The sequence below is a fragment of the Dasypus novemcinctus genome, chromosome 8, assembly GCF_030445035.2.
Source record: "Dasypus novemcinctus isolate mDasNov1 chromosome 8, mDasNov1.1.hap2, whole genome shotgun sequence".
NCBI classification, from domain to species: Eukaryota; Metazoa; Chordata; class Mammalia; order Cingulata; family Dasypodidae; genus Dasypus; species Dasypus novemcinctus.
In genome coordinates this window covers 115,109,771-115,126,920 of record NC_080680.1, presented here as the reverse complement: position 1 = coordinate 115,126,920, position 17,150 = coordinate 115,109,771, and the positions used below count along the sequence as shown (strand labels likewise).

Here is a 17,150-nt window from a genome sequence, read left to right as displayed (position 1 = left end):
CAGAGCATCTAAATCCTCATCTAAGGGACAGGGGTGGGGGCGAGTGGGGGATGGATCCGGCCTCTTACACAAAGACCAGAGGATAAGGAGGGAAGGGGGGGCCTGCCCGCCGCGCCCTGTCTTTTCTGCAGTGCCTGGGCCTGCCCGGCCTCCTCACCTCCCCACCGTCCTTGGTTTGCTGGCTGCAAGGTCAGGGCCTGGCTAGCCGTGCTGTGAGAGCGGCTGTGCAGGTCTCTGTTGGTAACTAGGGGAGGAAAAGCCCGCTCACGGGGGGCAGTTGCGTGCCCGTTCTCAGCTGCAATGGTCAACATTTGCTCTGGGCAGAAACCCCCACCCGGTCTCCACACCTGGTGCTTTGGGTGGGGGGTGGTCGATGCGTGTGCTGTGGGCGCATGGGTGCTACCAAGAGGTCCTGGCTCTGGGGAGCCAGAGAGTAGAAGTTGATTGTGAGAGAAAGGCCTGATGCTCAAGAGATTTTCTTTCCCTACTCTCACATCGCCCTCATCCAGCCCCGGGCTCTGATGCTGCAGACAGCGGACGGAAATAAACGCTTTTAGTAGCACAGGACCCAAAACAACTGGAAGGAGGGAAGTGAGGGCCAGAATACCGGACGGGGCAGAAAAAGAAAACGGGCATGGGTTTGGGTTTCCCACCTAGCTTTCTCTAAAGAGTTTTTCTGGTAATTAAAATAATAAAATATTTATTGAGTGACTATGATTTCGTTAGATGTCCATTACTACCATTTTTTAGTATTTTTCTCAAATTACCTATTTCACATACATTAGCTCACTGAATCTTCTCAATAACCCATGGAGTTGATACTATTCCCAATTTTCAGCTGAGTAAACTAAGGCTGGGAGTGAAGAGGGGCCGGGTGGACCCCTGCTGGGTTAGTCCCTCAGCACAGCTGACTAGACAGACACACCAAACTAGGCTAGGAAGGAAAATAGGGTTTATTCCCTGATGGGATACCAGAGATGCACAATCTCAAATCCGCTTCCCCGACTGCAGAAAATCTCATATTTTATACCATCGGGGTGCTAATGAATAATTGGGCCAGACTGGACACAGGTTCCTTCATTAATAAACATTAAGGGGTTGGACATGGCGGGGTGGGCACCAAACCAAGGTGAGTTACAAAGTTGTAATTATCAGAGATCAAGGTTCTGGGATAGGAAAGGACAGAGCAGAGGTCAGTCCCATGGTTTTCCATATGGATATCAAAAGGGGGTGGAGTGGCTATCATCATGAAGGCAAGTATACACAAATGTGAGTCTCATTCTGCAATAACCATAAACAAAGGTAAGTTCAAGCTAGAAATACCATCTTAATAGCACACACAAGGATGAGGCTAAGTGTAGAGTAACCATGAACAGGGGTGAGACCTATTTAGAATGACCATCACGAGAGCAGGTCTAGGCTAAATCCAGCCAGTTCTCGGCAATTTCAGATATTATCCTTTTGCTATTTTATAAAATAAAGGCATCTATGTCATGGTTTCATAATCATAATTATTTGTTAATTCTTAACTTTCAGTTACAGTTTCAGGCTTCATTTTCACTTCAGAACAAACTGGGCACTTCTGTCAGCAAGCAGGCAACTAAAACTATTTTAGTATTAAGATTATGGAGAACAGGTTGACCTCAATCCAGACCCTGGTGTTGGCAGAAACCAAAGTGGGGCTGGATTTAAACTGCTATAGTTCAGGAGAAGTTAGGTAATGTGCCTGGGATGTCACCTGCTATCAGAGCAGATTCCAGCGCAGGCTAGTGTGCCTCCAAAGCCTAACCTGGGTTACTACCCTGAACTGCCTCCTACTTGGCGTTTCCCAACATCTTATCTCACTTAATCCACAGCAAATCAAAGAGTATTCCTTATACCCATTTTAGAGGAAACAGACTCAGAAGGATACCATGTTCTACCTGGGTTCCCGAACCAGGGACTAGCAGATTCGAGCAGCTCTCCTTCTCTGCCATTCTACCACATGGCACCACGAAGTCCAGAAAAGACCAACCAGGCAGATCTCTCTTTCCTTATGAGAGAAGACCAAAGAGCGCCCTGCTCTGGAGCCCCTCCACTGCTCAGGCCCTGGTTTCCCACCTCACCAGGTGTCCTCTGCAGAGGCTTGTTGTATGACTTCTTTATGTGAGGGAGGTTGGAGTGAGGGGAGACAGAAGGGGACTCGGAGCATGCAAACTGGTCACTAAGTGTCCCTGTGGGCTCTGTGAATCGAGTGATGTAAACACCCGTGAGAGTGCACAGCCTCTGCTGGCCCTGGAAGGGTGGTTGTCTAAGAGCCACCAGTAAATTGTAGTCAGCTGCATGCTAGAGGCTTGATTCTTTGGGTATAGCTTTTAGTATTTGGGAGTAATATTTTGTCTAAGATGATAACGATATTTGATATAATTAAAATATAAAATTTCTCATTAAATGTCAAAGCTTGGGTGAGGTGCCACTAGAGAATTCCCTCCCTGGCCCTGGCTCTCAGCACCACCCATTAGGCAAAGCCACCATCCCCTCTTACCTGCATTCCTGTCACAGCCTCCTAAAAGGCCCCATGTCCTTTGTCTCCCTCCATACAGCTGCCAGAATGCTCTACTCTCCTTAAAAGACAAAGAAACAATCAGTAAAAACTTTCTCCCATGGCCTTGGAAGCATGCACTTCATGGAGAAACACGCTTTGTATCTGCTGACAGAATGCAGACCAGGCAGGAGGCAGCTGCTTATAGAAATGAGTCAGATCTAGGTGCCCCAAGGCACAGGCTCCTTAGGCCTTCCTGTCTTGCCTTCACTCAACCAATGTCTTACCAAGCACCTCTTACATGCAGTGAAGGCCCAGTGCACCAGGCCTATGTGTCAAGGAAACTAAGTTCTTGGCCTCATAAAGCTTACACACTAGTAGGCAAACCACACAGTAAGCAAGTAAACTAGAATGAGATTTATTTTGAATAGTTCAACAAGGAAATCAAATCTCCTTAAAAAACCAGAGAACTAAGGGAGTTTAAATTTACCCAAAAAAAAAGGTTCCTAAAAAGATAAAACCCATCACCAAAAGTCATGCATTTTTTGTTTTGTTTTGTTTTCAGGAAAATGTATATATTAAAAAACAGAGGGAAGCGGCTGTGGCTCGATCAGTTGGGCTCCCATCTGCCATATGGAAGGCCCTGGGTTCGCGTCCCAGGGCCTCCTGGTGAAGGCAGGCTCGCCCACACACTGTGGAGAGCCTCCCAGCCTGCAAGCACCGTAGAGAGCTGACTCAGCAAGGTGATGCAACAAAAAGGGAGACGAACAAAAAGCGCAAAAGAGTGCAGTGACGGACGCAGCAGACAGCAAGCAAGCTGCAAGGGGAGGAGGGGAAGTGAAAACAAACAAACCAAAAAAACAGGAGGATTAGCGGATGGGACTGGGCTCCCATCTACCATATGGGAGATCCCAGGTTCAGTTCCCAGGGCTTCCTGGTAAAGGAGAGCAGCCCCATGTGGTGAGCTGGCACACTGGCCCATACAGCAAGCTGACACAACAGGATGACACAAAAAAAAGAGACACGGGGGAAAAAACGATGAGAGACACAACAAACCAGGAAGCCGAGGTGGCTCAAGCAATTGAGTGCCTCTCTCCCACATCAGAAGGTCCCAGGATTGGTTCCTGGTGCCTCCTAGAGAGAAGGTGAGAAGGCAAAGCAGACACAGAAGAACATGCAGTGAATGGACACAGAGAACAGACAGCAAGTACAGGCGGCAAAGGCGGAGGGAAAAATAAATTTTAAAAATGTTTTAAAAAAAGAGGTAATATTAATATAAAACTAAATGGAATTCATGGCAAAAAGCAGGACAAAGAGGGTCATTTTATAATGAGATAGGGTACAATTTACTAAGTGAGTAAAATTCCATGAGCCTTTATGCATCAAATGTAATGCATTGAAAGTTATAAATGTCTAAAGCATATATTCCTGGAAAAACAAAAATGGGGAAGCAGCTGTGGCTCAATCAGTTGGGCTCCCGTCTACCAGATGGGAGGCCCTGGGTCCGTGTCTCGGGGCCTCTGTGTGAAGGCAGGCTCACGCGCACGCTGCGGAGAGCCAACTCAGCAAGGTGATGCAACGAAAAGGGAGACAAGGAAAAAACGCAGAAGAGCGCAGCGATGGACACAGAGAGCAGCCAGCAAGCAAGTCGTTGGGGGCGGGGGGGGTGGGGGGGGAATAAAATAAATACAAACACAGAAGAATGCACAGCGAATGGACACAGAACAGACAGCATGCAAAAAAAAAAAAAAGCCTCAAATCGGGGAGGATTTAAAAAAAAAAAAATGAAGGAACGAACACAAAACAGTAGAGCAGGGGTTCTTAACCAGGGTTTGTATGCTTTAATTGAAATTCAAGAAAACATTATTCTTGTGGGGACATATTGGTGCAGTGTGATGTATTTATTAAATAACACACAGTACAGTGTGGACTTAGTAAGAGGTCCGTGGTTTCCACCTGACTGGCAGAGGGGCCCATGGAACACAAAAGGTTAAGAACCCCTGCAATAAAGATTTTCACACACTTTTCTCTGTAATTGACCAACTAGGGAGCTGGTAAAGTTCAGTGGTTGAGTGCCTGCTTCGCATATATGAGGTCCCAGGTTTAATCTCCAGTACCTCCTTTAAAAAAAAAAAAGACCAATAGATAGATTAAAATGCCAAGAAGAGAGAAGATTGATTTAACAGATATGTATAAATATTTCTCACCTTTAAAACAGAGAATATACTTCCTTTTCTAATTCCCATGGAACATTTATGAAAGTTGATCGTTTGTCTTATCAAGGAGAAAATCTCAGTAACTATCCCAAAGCAGAATGTGTACAGGGCATATCTTGGACTACATTGCTAGAAAATAATAACAAATTGTTACCAAAAAAAAGCAGGGGGAGGGAGGAGGATTTTAAAAGTAATTTTTAAAAGAAAATTTAAAATAAATTACAGATGTTAGAAAGTAATGACAATGTTAATCCAAATAGAAACTTACAGGCCGTGACCAAAGGTATATCAGAAGAAAGCTCATAGCCTAGAATGATTTTCTTCCTAAACAACAAAAATATGAAAATATATAAAATAAGTATTCATTCCAAGAAGGGAGGTAGAAGGAAGTGGATGTAGCTCAGGCAGTTGAGCGCCTGCTTCCCACATGGGAGGTCCCAGGTTTCGTTCCAGTGCCTCCTAAAAACAATAACAACAACAAACAACAAGCAAAACAAATGAAAAAACCAACTCAAGGGACCCAATGTGCTTCAGTGGTTGAGCAACAGCTTCCCACATACGAGGTCGGGGGTTCAATACCTGGCCTCCTGTACCTCAAAAAAAGAAAGGGGGGTGGGGAGAGGTGGAGAGAAATTAAACAAAGCAGAAAGGGCAGATTTAGTCAAGATGTAGTAGAAATTAATGCATTAGGAAATCACAAAAACAAGTGAATCCAGAGTTAGTTCTTTTAGAAGAACAATAAACTGGACAGACTGCTGTGAAGAAGAGAGAAAGTCAACATAGCCACATAACATTAGGAATGAGGAAAGGGAAACTACAGTTTTTAATATCACAGAATAACTGTATGTAACACTCAATTTATGAATCTGAAAATGCCTGTTTATAGTACCAAAATTGGCATAAGAAGAGAGAGAAAACTTAAAGGAACAATACCTATCTGAAAGGATACACCACTAACTTCAAATAACCATCAAGAACCAACTAATTTGTGTGATGGATAAATTATTAGATTTACTTATTGACTGATTGACAAAATGACGGGATGAATGAAGAGATGGCTGAGTTGGGGCCTGGATATGCAGAATTAGGGACTGGGAAGGGATGGGGAGAGGGAGTTTTAAGACTGGATAAGACTGATACTTGACCTCCAGCCAAAATTACCTTGACCTAACCCTTACCTGGGCTGGCAGAAGTCCCTTCTAAAAGCCCCAGGGTTGGTCTTTCCGGAAGGCGGCCACCCCTGCACTCAGACGGAGAGGTCCAGCATTCACAGGCTAATCTAGACAGATCAATTAAAACAGCAGAGCCACAGAGCCGGGCAAGCCCTCCTAGCGACCTGCCCTTCCCTCCCCAGCCCTCGCTCCCCTTCCCAGGAGCCTGCAGGTGCAGACTCTCCAGGGGGCAGTGAGAGCCATGAATAGTAAGGGTTTTAGCTCAAGCACACAGAGGCATTTAGCTGCCCAAACCTAATCCCCCAGTAATCGGATTATGTAAATTCCTACTTCACCCCGCTCCCCAGCACGGACTTGGCCCCTCTGCTCTCCGGCTGGGAGACTGGGACGCGAGGAGCCAGCACCCTGAAGGCTGACTGCTCCCCCGGAACGGCGCATCAAAACTCTTGCCCTGGCTTTGAAATTACAAAATCAACAATAACATTTTAGAAAGTTTTGAAATGAAAAGCGTCAACCCCAGCCCCAGTGTGCCAGCCAACTTTGCTGCTTTCTCTGTAACCACCGAGTCCTTGTCCAATTGCACAAAGGTCCTATTTTACAGGGTATCGTTTCATGTAGCGGCACACATTTCCAGTCTTGCTGCCCAGGTGCCCCCATTCTTTTTGTAGTTTTCTGTTTGTTTGTTTGTTTTACAGCTGTAGACTATTCCATTGAGAGGCTACATCCCCACTTAGGTTTCCCGCTAAGAAGAAGGGTAATGTAGGTTCTCGGTTTAAACTGTAGCACCTGCTCTCTTGGAGTTATGCTACTAGAGGGCGAGATGGGGAGAGCCTGGGCGTCCTTCCGCAGGGATTCCCCTGCCACAGCACACAAAGGCGACAGAAGGGCAGGAAGAGGAGCCACTCGGGGATATTTGCTGGGATATTAGGTGACGTTTCTCAAGTTCTCTTTTGTGCCTAGGCACAATGTGACCTATGGATTCTCTTCGATCCACCCTACACTCCATCCTCTAAACTGCCTCCAGAAGGAGCCTTCCAGCCTAAATCTAAACATATGACTCCCATGTTTAAAAGTACACAGGGGTGCTTTGTTCTCCCTTCACCTGAATGCCCTCTCCATCCCTACCTGTGTAATTCCCACCTGTCCTTCACTGCCTTAGACCCAGGCATCCAGGCCACTGGGACCCAGGCCTTGGCTTTTGTGCTTTCGATGGCCCCGCCCTGGCCCTCCTCCAGTCTCCATGGGTTACCAGTCACCCTGTCCCTCCTACACTCTGGGTCACTGGGACCCCTGGATTTCATGCTCAAGTGGCCCTGAGCCCACTTTCGGGTTCTCTTTGATTTGGGCATGTCATGCCCACCAGGTCCTTGACAGGGCAGGACACAGCTGGAGAGTGGGGAAAGAATGGGGAAGGGGATGGGCCAGGAATTGTCATTTGCACTCTTGTCCTGGGCCCCACAAATGTCAGAGGCAGGCCTGCTTCAAGGTCTAGTTTCAATTCCACCTCTTCCACAAGCGTGTTCTGATCCTCCAACAGGAATCTTTTCCCTCCCTTTTCCTAACTCCTGAGCTCCTGGAAGGCAGATCAGAGCTTTCTTCACCCTCCTGCCCCACCTACCCACCTAGCCAAGAACCTAGTAATTCATGCAACTCCTTTTTTATTTATAACAAGTACAGTATTCATTAGATCTGGGGGGAGAGGGCCAAGCAACCCCAAAGTCTCAGCAGCACACAAGACCAAAGATTGACTTCTCACTCGTGTTTCATGAGGTCAGGGGGTGGGCTACGGGTTTGCTCCAAGGCATCCAGGCTGAAAAGCTCGACACTCTCATGGCTGAGCCCAGATGCAATGAAAACCTCCGCTCCATGGGGACGTGTGGCCAGTCTTCCATGGGCTGATGCAAATCACATGATGCCTTGGTTTGCCAGAGCTGCTATGATAAATATCACGCAATATATTGCCAGAAACAATAGGAATTTACTGTTTCACAGCTAGGGAGGCTATAAGTCTCACACCAAGGTATTGGCAGGGTTAACTTTCTCCTGGATACTATAGCATTCCAGGAATCCTCTGTCACATGGCCAGCTCTCTTTCTCTTTGCATCTGCCCCTCTGATTTCTGTGGACTTCTGGCCTCCAATAACTTCTGGTTTCTACTTCCATGTTCAGTTTCCTTTGCTTAGAAGGATTCTAAGGCCCACCCTGATTCAATTTAGCCTCATCTGAATAGTATCTCCCAAGATCCTATTCACAAGTGAGTCCGGGCCTAAACTAATAATAGTACCTTCAAAGAGCCTACTTACAAATGGGTTCACTCCCACAGGACCAGGGGATAGGACTTGAACATGTCTTTATAGGGGACATGCTTCTATCCCATCACATGGCCAGGCCTGCCAAGGGGGCAGGAAAGTACACTCCCTCCACCTACAGGCGGGCACTGAAGGCCACAAGGCAAAGAGTAGGGCTACATAATTCTGAGTGAAGGAAGCCAATAGTTGGAAACAATAATACAATCAAACACAATAGAACTTACAATATACTGACTATGTGCTAAGTACAATGCTAAGTGCTTTGCCTGCCTTTTCTCACAATCTTATTGTCCCCACTTTACAGATGAGGAAACTGGGAGTCAGAGAAGGTAAATAATTTGCCTAGTATCACAAAAGGGACTAGACCAGGGATTTCAACCCAGGTAATGCAACTCTAGAGCCCTTTGTTCTTATCCAGTAAGCTGTAATGCATTTCTGAATTTTTCATGTCACATTCTGTGCTGGGGTCTCAGCAAGTTACTTATTCATTCATTAATCAGCTAACATTTAATAAAACCTACTGGTTGTGGGAAGCATGGGGGCAGGGAGACAAATGGGATAAGTAAAATAGTATTAATGGGGGTGAGTGCTAAGGAGATGAGCAAAGCAGAGAAAGACAATGGAAAGTCTTTGGGTGGGAGGGCAATTTTAGATAAGATAGTCAGGGAAGCTTCACTGAGAAGGTGACATTTGAATAAAGACCTGTAGCACAGTCAGCTCCTTGAGGGCAGGGATTTGTGTCTGTCTCATTCACAGTAGTGTCAGAGCACCTAGCACAGGATCTAGGCTGTAGGAAGAACTCAGAAACAATTGGTTGAATGATTAAAGGAAGGTAAGGGAGGGAGTCATGTGGATAACTTGGGGAAAGAGTGTTCCTGGTAGATGAAAGAGCTGGTGCAAAGGTCCTGAGGCAGGACGTGCCCTGATGCATTACAAAGTGGCCAAAGCCCCAGGAGCTGAGACCATCACAGAGGGCAAGGGAAGCTTGGGACACATAGGACATGGCTTAACTTTGATCAAAATGGGGAAACACTGAGTGGTAATGAGCAGCCATGACTGGAATCTAACTTGGGTTTTCATAGGATCATTCTGCGTAATTTTTGGAGAATAGATTGAAGGGGCCAAGGACAGAGAAGGAAGAGCACTTGGGAGGCTCCTCTGTGAAAGGTAACCATGTGTTGTGCTGGGACTGTGAAGACAGGTGAAAAAAATCCCGGAATCTGTCCAGCGCAGCCATGCATGGGGCATCTTAACCCCCCGGGGTACTTGTAAAAATAAACACGCAGATTTCAGACCCTGGCCCCCGAATTCCAGATTCAGTGGGCCTGGGGTATTTGGTCCTGGGATCTGCCTGTCAGCCCCCCTCTCCTCTTCTTGGTGAAACTACATCGGGGACGCGCTGGGTTCTTAAGTATCTAACCTCTGGTGAAGTCACGAGTGGGCACGGACCTTCTGCGGTTTGTGTACCTGGCGGAAAGGAGCTGCTAAATGGCACCCGGGTGGGTGGCAGGGACCCCTCCCGCCCCGGGCTGGTCGCAGGAGGCGGGGAGCGCGGGGAGGGGCCGGCGGCGCTCCCAGGCGGGCGGGGTCCCCGGGCCTCCGCGGGACAAAGGGTGGTGTCCTATAAAGCGGGGCGCGGCCAGGCGAGGGCGCACACGGGCGGCGGCGGCGGCGGCGGCGCGGGCTCCGGCTCCGGCGACGAGGTGCGTCGACCCGGGGTCGTGGGCGCCGCGGGGACCCGGCTCGTGGGCCCGGGGCTCCCCCACGTAGCCTCCTGAATTCGAGCCGCACTCGCCCGGGAGGGCAGGAGGGTGGACGACTTGGTGGCCGCCCCCACGACGCCTCGGTGGGACGACGCGGGGCTTTCCGCGAGGACGGCGCCCGCGCGCAGCTCCCCGGCACCAGGCAGGCGCCCAGCGCGGGTGGCGGGGTGGCCCCCCGTGGTGCCGGAGTTCGGGGCGCGCGTGCATCTCCGTGAGCGACTCCCAGACACGACACTTCAGCCGCCAGATGCTTTGCCAGGCGCCTGAACACTTAGCGGGACCAGGGGTGCTTAGCAGGGGGTCGGTGGGCTTGAATTGAAATTCCAAAACACCTTACTCTCGGTGGGCGCGTGTTGGTGCGGGTGTCATCTAGTTATTTAATAATACGCAGGGAGGTGTGGACTTAGTAGGGGTCCGTGGTTTTCACCTGGCTAGCAGAGGGGTCTGTGGAACCCAAAAAGTTAAGAACCCAAGAGAGGGACGCTTGGCAGTGTGAAGCAAAGGTTACACCAACCATCCCAGAGTCTACAGGCTGGTGGAATAGAGTATGGATTAGAGTGGACTTAATGGTGTTCTGCTGGGGAACTATTGTGACTAGTAATGGAAGAAATTGTAGCATTGATGTGGAGAAACTGGCCATTGTGGCTGCTGAGGGAGAGGGAAGAAGAGATATGATGTGGGGCATCTTCAGGACTTGGAGTTGTCCTGGCTGGTGCTGCAGGGACAGATGCTGGACATTGTATGTCCTGCCATGGCCCACAGGGTGGGCTGGGGGAGAGTGTAAACTACAATGCAAACCACTATCCAAGTGGTGCAGCAGTGCTCCAAAATGTAGTCACCAAATGCATTGAATGTCCCATGATGATGAAAGAGGTTTTGATGTGGGAGGAGTGGAATTAGGGGGTGGAGGATATTTGGGGGCCTCATATTTTTTTAATGTAACATAAAAAAATAATAATAGAGAAAAAAAAGAATAAGGGGACCTGGGGAAGGTGGCCGCAAGGGTGCAGGGGGCAGGATGGGTGGCGAGTTCCAGGCGCTCTGGGCTGGAGGCACCCACATGGGGCCTCTTGGAACCAGCAGGTGGGCGTCCCGGGTGTCGGGTGGGTGCCCGCGTAGGGGCCCATCTGAAGGAGTGTGCAACGTGTGTGTCCTTACGTGACTTGTGGACTCGCAGAGTCATCAAAGTGAGAAAAGACAGTTGCATAGTGATTTTTAAAAGGCTGTGTATGAATGTATGTTGATAATGATGGAGAGGTAGATAGAAGAGGGAGATGATAGATGGTAGACAGACAGACAGAGATACACAAAGAGGAAAAGACACTTTCAGCAGCCTGGGAGGTGGGATAACTGGTAGCTGCTGGGTGGGGACCTTTGACTTTGTGCACTTGTGTACTCCTTGATATGCTTTTTCTTAATGAGCCTGTGTTACTCTTGTAATAATTTAAAAAGCCGAGCTGTGCCTGAAAGTTAGGCACCTTCTTCCCATCCCAACTCTATATAAACCTCCCTTCTTCTCTTGCTGGAGGCGTCCTCACTACTTTCACGGGCAAATGAAAGAAGGAACAAGTACATGGGACCAAAGGCCAGGAAAGTGAAGAAAAGTCTCGTGGGTCCTAGAGCTCGGGGTGAGCGGCTCCGGGCAGGCTGGCAGGGAGCCCTTGCTGCAGGTTTCCCGGTTCGCGGGAGCTTTGTGTCCAGGTGCTGCTGGGGGCATTGGTCACCTTCTCCCCGGGTGTATTTCCTTCTTTTCTCTGAAAGCATGTGCCTTTCGTGGTGGCAATATAAATGGAGACACCTGTGCACATCTGTATTCATCCTGGCATTCCTGCAGCCCAGGTGGGCTTCACCTGGTCCATGCTCCCCACCCGCCCAGGGGTTTGTATTTGAATAGGGGAAAAAAATTGTCCCCCTGAATCTGAATGGGGAAAAATGGTCCTCATTTCCACTAACCTTTGACCTGGATTTAGCATTTCCTTCATAAATATGGGCAAAAAGTTCAGTAGTATGAGGAGTACCTGTGACTTTGTCACCATCAGAAATCTTATTTTCAGATCATGTTACAAGTGTTGTAGATCTTTTGAAAAACATATTTCTACATGCCTACTTAGAGGTTAGGTAATACAGCTAGTTAATGTGTTAGAAGGAAGTGTATGTATTACTCTTACATTTTACATTATTTTAATAACCATTATATGTAACTGGCCACTTTATGGGTCTATGGATTTTATTATGTCCATTTTGTTATTCTGAGTGGGGAGCTCAAGGCTTTTCACTTTATGCATTTAACATCAGTCCTGGGAGAAGACATCCGTCCCCAAAAGGTCCGCAGTACAAGAAGAGGCTACGAATCCCCACCCAGCCGAGTCGTCGTTGGTAACAGAGGTGACTAAACACCCAGATTCAGGACGCAGGCTCAGCTGCGGCTCCCCTGCACCACCGAGGACAAAATGCTTCACCCCTGTTTTGACATCTACTGAATGTGCTCTGATTATATGGCCTCCAGTGTACTTTTTTAGTCCTTAAATGGCTCTGAAATCAAGATTAGCAGCAATCAGCAACTGGTAAAACACTCACTGCAATTGTCCCTTGATTTATTAAGTACTTGAGTGATTTCCCAGTGACCTCTACTTTGAACTTCTCCAGCTTGTTCAATCACTGATTTCTACTTCCCCCTGTGGAGAAGGAGAGCAATACACTTGAGGATAAATCAACAAGGAATTATTTATTCAGCACCTCCTAGGATAGAAGGCGACGGTGCAAAGCCTGTCTTCTCTTCTGTTTGCTTCTATGCAATCGGATGGAGCCCTCTTCGGGGAGAACACCACATTTTGTTTCAGTTAGCTGTCCTGCCTAATCTTTTTTCCTCCCAGCATGGGACAGACCCCCACAGGACTGGAGAGGATTTAGTGAGTGCGCTAACCGCTCTCCTGACAAGAGAAGCCTGAGAGCAGCTTTCCTCCCCCAGGACTTGCTGCCGAGAGTTGGTGAGGAAACACCAACTTGATCGTTTTCTTTTTATCTTAGAGTCCCTTTGATTTAGCCCCCGCGTGCATATTTTGGGTACAGCTGGATGCTAGACTCACCACACTCATCATGCCATTGCAGAGGCCAAGGCCCCCGTTATAGAGACATGACTTAGGGCAGATAAAAGGTAGTGAGCAGGGGATCGTGTCATTTCAGAGCAGAGAGACGCCGCGGGCGTCACCTGCTGCCCACCGTCCCTTCTGAAGGGATCCGTGGTGTGCCTGGACCCCTCGCGCCACCAAAGCCTGCTCGGGAGCCGTTCCTCCACCCTGCGCTTCCCTCTCCTGACTCCCCCAGGCCGCGCGCCTTCCTCCGGGCTCCCGGCCGCCAGCGTTAGGGCGCGTGGTCGGGGGACCTTGGCTCAGGGCCGATGCCAAAGCGCGGGGTGCGAGTTTTGCCAGCAGGGTGATGGGTCGAACTGCGAGTGTCTCCGCGGATGTCCCAAGATAGGAGAGACGGAGGGGCGGGGGTTTACGCGTTGGTGCCTGGGGCTGGAGCCCGCCGGTGAACGTCGCCCCACGCCGCCCGCTGGTGCTGGGGGGTCCGCGGAGAAGCAGGCAGGAGCGGGGAGCGCGACAGGCCCCGGGCGCGCGGGGCTGGGGAAGGCTGGCGCCTCCCGTCGGTGCAGAAAGGGAGCCCTCGCGTTTGGGAGGGGCGCCTGGGGGCCGGGTGTTTGCAGAGCGGCTCGAACCCAGCTCGTGGTCTAATCTCTGGGGCTCAGAAAAGAGCCCCCGGGTTTACCAGCTGCACTGGTTTTCGCAGAATCCTATAGCAGGGAAATGGAGAGGTGAGCTTAAGAGGCGGGCGTTTTGCTTTCAAGCCTATATATATACTTTCTTAATTTTTTTCTTTTAATTAAGCAAATAATATGTGAATACTCTCTTATTATAAAAAATTAAAAGAGGACCAAAGTATGCTGGAATAATAGAATAAAACCTGGAAGTTCCCCTTTATAATCTTCCCTCAACTCACTGTGGTCCCCAACCCACTGAGTTGAGAGTTTGGCCTGAATCCTCCCAGACGTTTTGCTTTTCATTTGCACTCAGGTGCTAGAGACGGAAACAAACATAAATAAAACCCAGGTTGTTGTTGTTTTTTTCCTACTGCACTGTAGCTTCTTAATTAGGAAGAATAGTTATAAATTACAACAAACACTTTTCTGTTTGATTTGTAGACAATAGTTGTAATCATTTAACATGTATTGTGCACTTACTGTGTGCCAGGCACTGTGCTAAGGCCCTAGACACACTTCATTTCATGTATCCTTACAAGAGCAGAGTGAAGAAGAAATATCTGGAGCCTTTTTTTTTTTTTTTAGGTACCAGGACTGAGGATTGAACCCCGGACCTCATATGTGGGAAGCTGGCGCTCAACTACTGAGCCACATCAGCTCCCCTGAGTTGTTGGTTTTTTCATTTGTTTGCTTATTGTTTGTTTCTTAGCAGACACCGGGAAACGAACCTGGGACCTTCCAGGTGGGAAGCAGGCACTCAACTGCTTGAGTCACATCCACTCCCTCTCTCTTTACTGACCAGGCCATTTGAAGCACAGAGAGGTTAAGTAGGTGGCTCAAGGTCACACAGCCAGGAGGAGTAGAGCCAAACCAGGGTTTGGCTGCAGAGCCTGTGCTCTTGATTCCTATGGGAGCCTCCTCTGATGGCTGAAGGCCGTGAAGATGCCTGTAGATCCAGGCTTGGTGGTAAAGGACAGAGTGGCTTACTCCAGTCTCCTGGGATCATCGTTCGGTTCCTCCTGGAGGGCAGGGACAAGGTCCACAGCTATCACTCCCCAGCACCGTCTATATGCCCGTAGCATGGGTTAATACACAGGAGCAGAGCTGGCCCAGAAGAGCGGCTCTGTCTGCGTCTATTTCCCTTACTTTAGAGTTCGCGGCATGCTTTCTCGTCTGGTACTTCTACAGCCCTGCGGGAGAGAATGGCCTGGCTACCCCCATTTTATAGCCAGGAACCTGAGGCTGGGAACTGAGGGTTGCAAAGCTGCAGCTAGAACACAGGCCTCCTGAGAGAGGGTGGTTTCCCCCTATTTTGACGATTGCCATTCCTTCCCCCGTGATGGCAGGTACCCGGCGTGTGAAGAGCCTGCTTCTTTACTGAAATGGCCTTGCTAAGGATGAGAGTTTCCCAGCTTGGAGAGTGAGTGGTGGGTCTCAACTTTGGCTGCACGCTGAGCTCACTGGGCATGGGCAGCCAAGGCGGTGAGCCGCTCGGCTCTCCCTTCGAGAAAGACCTGGCTGCTCCCTTCCAGGGCTGCGCTTCCTTCCGCCTTCAGCTGCAGCGCCTTCGCGAGGCAGCCCCCAGCCAGTGACGGGACACGCGGGGTACCGGGATCTGGCCATCTCTGCCCCACGGGGTCTCCTCTAACGGGCACTTCTTGCTCCAGAGCTCCCTGTCGGGCTACCCGTCTCCTTTGCAGGGGTGGCTGGTCCTGAGCAGCCCTGCTTCCTTCCTGCTTTCTTTCACAAGGGCCAGGCAGGCTTTGCAGTCCAAAGGCACCCCCACCCACTGTGACTTTCTTCCCCTTTTATCTCTCACAGGCATTGCTCCCCCAAACCACCCAGCTCCAACGCAGGTTCTGCTTTCTGGAGAAACACCTGGGACTTTTATACAGTACTGACGCCCAGAGATTTGAATTCAACTGTTCTGGAGTGCAGGTGGGGTGATTGCAATGAGTGGCCAAAGTTGAAAACCACCGGAAGGGAGGAAATGTTGAGAGGTAAGGGTTTCAAGAATTTTTTTTTTTTAAGATTTATTTTTTATTTATTTCTCTCCCCTTCCCCCTGCCCCTGTTGTCTGCTCTCTGTGTCCATTTGCTGTGTGTGTTCTTCTGTGTCCACTTGTATTCTTGTCAGTGGCACTGGGAATCTGTGTCTCTTTTTGTTGCATCATCTGGCTGCGTCAGCTCTCCGTGTGTGCAGCGCCACTCCTGGCCAGGCTGCACTTTCTTTCACTCTGGGCTGCTGTGCATCAGCACTGCGCATGGGCCAGCTCACCATGCGGGTCAGCAGGCCCTGGGTTTGAACCCTGGACCTCCCATGTGGAAGGTGGACACTCTATCCATTGAACCAAATCTGCTTCCCTCCAAGAGTTTTAAATCAGGAAAAGATTGGCTTCCTCACAATTCACTGGGGCCTCAAGTTATTTAAGTTCATTTCAAATAAGCAGCCCTACCCTTTTCCATCTTGAAGCCACTTCCATAACTTCCTCCTCCATCCTGCAATGTGGGATGTTAACATAAGCAACAGGGGTGGGGGCACCTAATAAGTTCCTGGCACTTTATGTGACATTTTATATAACTTATTTCAGATACGCAGAATGTTTAGCCACAAACTCCCCTCCTCATAAAAACCCAGACAAAAAGAAAAGGGAGGCCGAGGTTAGGGAAAAGTTCCATCACCGTTGCCAGATCATATTAACCCTGACTTGATGTATACCTCTCGTCAGCAAAAGTTGTTCTGGACACAGCCTGGCACACAACGGGCGCACACGAAGGGTTAAACTGAAAACCAGACGCACCAAGCGCCAAGGGATTCTCGCAGGCTTGGTTAGAGAAGAAACAAGATCTCTCCCTCCCAGGATGCTCCAATACCCTACCAGTCATTTTTAATTTGTAAGCGTATTTATTATTTTGATATCTATTTAGCAGATACTTTTATAGCAATTACTGTGTGTCAGGCACTGTGAAAAAAAATTTACAATTTTATTCATAATAAAATTAACTATATTAAGTTTTATATATTACATAAAATAATTAAGTAACATTGATATTTTGACCACTACTAACTTATTTCATTCTCCTACAGCCTTGGTCTACCACCAGAGGAGGACAGTGAGGGGAGGGCTCAGGGGTGCTCTGGGGTGGCCTGGAAGACTTCATGGGGAAGGAGAATTTAAGTTGCTCTTTAAGGACAGTGTATAATTAGACAGGAGAGCCAGGGAGGGAAGCTTGCCACTGGATCGCAAAGCTTCACACTAATGCACGTTAATCCCAGCCACTTGAAAAAGCGGCCCATACCTCCAAGTGCCAGATAAGATTTGGCAATGTAGGGAGATAACCACCTTTTCTAGGGTTGGGACTGCCACCCACGCCAGCCTCGCAGAGGCTCGAGTATCTTCTACAGCGTT

The 17,150-nt window shown here is 48.9% G+C and overlaps 1 non-coding gene across 2 annotated transcripts; it reads left to right on the top strand.

The window, feature by feature from the left end:
• The first annotated feature begins 9,867 nt into the window (after window positions 1-9,867).
• On the top strand, window positions 9,868-16,629 carry LOC101424036 (uncharacterized). 2 transcript variants are annotated; one of them, XR_011649502.1, is made up of 4 exons: window positions 9,878-9,921; window positions 15,088-15,161; window positions 15,563-15,741; window positions 16,470-16,629. It is a non-coding gene; the product is annotated as an uncharacterized protein (transcript). The 2 variants fall into 2 exon arrangements; XR_011649501.1 differs by lacking the exon at window positions 15,088-15,161 and having other exon boundaries at window positions 9,868-9,921.
• Window positions 16,630-17,150: the final 521 nt, after the last annotated feature.